Raw genomic sequence first — 2350 nt, forward strand, 5'->3', positions numbered from 1 at the left:
AGTTCAGTTCTAGTTCAGTTCTAGTTCAGTTCTAGTTCATTTCTAGTTCATTTCTAGTTCAGTTCTAGTTCAGTTCTAGTTCAGTTCTAGTTCAGTTTTAGTTCAGTTCCAGTAAAGTGTATTCAGTAGTTACAGTGTATCTGTGAATGAATCATATATGAAAAACGAACAATTATAAAAAATCATAATAAAAAATATAACAAACGGTTTTTCCCAAATATGAATTCAACAATAATCAATTCAGCAAAAGACTGAAAAATTCAACAGTCGTGGATATAATTGTAGAAGAATAAAGAACTAATAAAGTTGATATTGTTGATGTGAAATTTGTTGTTTACATAGATCAAATATAATTAATTTTAGAATGCTTTTCAAAGTGAAAAAATCAAATAAAATTTTAAATATATATATTTTTTTATTAAATGTACCTCAACATTTACAACCACCACTGTGAAAATATCACGTGTTTAGCAGGGCAGGGAATAAAGTGAATAATACTTTTTTAAATACCTTTTGTTATGACGATTTTGTTTATTTTATTTTTAAGCCAATTTTGTTTAACATATACACGTTAGTTCCTACAAAAAAGCAAAGTTGTTTTCGAACCATATTACAAGTGTCATTAGAATATTATTGTCAAATGTTAATGTCAAAGTCAAATCCAATTAAGAACATGCAAATTTATGCATCACAAACGTATAAGTGCTTAAAATGTCATGCATATTTACATATATAGGTACATTTAAGGCTGACTAAACATCAAAGCTAAAATAGATCCTTGAAAAGTAAAATTGGTTTTGCATTGTCAAAATTTCTTAAAGAGATAAACTTGTATGGTTCTATAGATGACTTCAGAGCCTGGATTACCGACATACTATATACATAGATCTTTTTTTATTCTGGACGGTTCATAGTCTGAACTATAGATCTGCCTATAGTCCAGTCTACAGGATTATAATAATACTCTTTCATTTAGAATATTAGTATAGACTATCCTTATTCCTTATAAAACAACCCTCCTCTAAAATAGCGTAAAAATTTTAAAGAACAAGTAATAAGTCAAATTTTATTTACTTCTTCTATATGGTCGCTTTTAACTGGCATTTGTGTCAGTCGGTTACACATCATTCCCCCAAACCTTTTGACTATGTACAAAATAAAAACTACCATTTTTTGGCTGAAAGGCTTTTTTTGCTTGCGCTTTCAGCTTGCCCATGACATAACATAACGGGAAAAAATTAATTCCTTTTTACCAACATAACTCACAAACAAAAGCTACAAAAACATCAACAACAACAAAACCGGCTTAATGTCCTGTATATATTTTTAGACGGGCTACTGGTCAAAACGGTTAAAGGCAGGGCAAGAAGGAAAGGAAAAATTCATAGAATTACTATATAATAGAGAGTGTAGTAATTGTGCAAGGCTAGCAAACATTTTTTAGTCTTACTAACAGTACAGTAAACCCTCGTTAATTAACTCAACAAAATTATTGACAATATAATTAAAGGAGTTATAAAGTCTCTACGTAAATAAGCTTAAAATTTATTAAAGCTAGTGCTTATTATAGAGGGTTTACTGTAATACAACTATAACTTGACCGTTCATCAGGCCAACAACAAAACACAAGGTTGGCTTGACCGAACAAAGTACTTCTTACATGCCATGCAGGTTTGGTATGCAACTGTCAGTGAAAATTTGGCATACAGTTCGTTTTTTTTCTGTTCTTTTTTCGTCCTTTATTTTAATGAAATGTTCCCAATTCCATTTGAAGCTTATATGTCTGTGTTTCTTTTTTTGTTCTTTTTTTTCTGTTAAAACATGTTGACCTGATTTTTTTCTGCTCATTAAGTTACTTACAGCCAACACAATATGAAAAAGGAAAAATGTGGGGATAAAAAATTGTTGGTTTGAAAAGCCAGTTAAAATGAAAAGAGCTAAAAAACGAATTGCTTAAAAGATAAATGACTTTCGTACCCTTCAATTTTAAATGGTTCTTTTTTTAATCATTTGCAGCAGTACATTTTCCTTTAACAAAAGTAAAAACTGCATTGACAGAGTAATGTGGTATTCAAAGAATTTTTGTTTTTTTTTTTAAGTTTATTTAGCTTTTAACAAAAATGGGTTGAAATGCATTAGATTATGAAAGGAATAGATGATAAGTCAGATTATTCTACCCTACAGCTCATACTAAGGGAGGGTATGATACGGTTATATTGATTTTTGTTACATTCAAAATAATGGAAGTACACTCAGGTGCTTAAAGGTGTGTATGTGTGTCCGCCTGCAAAGCTGTTTTTCTCCATTCTAGTTCAGTTTTAGTCCAGTTCCAGTTCAGACAGAGTTCAGT

Source organism: Lucilia cuprina, chromosome 2, assembly GCF_022045245.1.
Source record: "Lucilia cuprina isolate Lc7/37 chromosome 2, ASM2204524v1, whole genome shotgun sequence".
Taxonomy (NCBI): domain Eukaryota; kingdom Metazoa; phylum Arthropoda; class Insecta; order Diptera; family Calliphoridae; genus Lucilia; species Lucilia cuprina.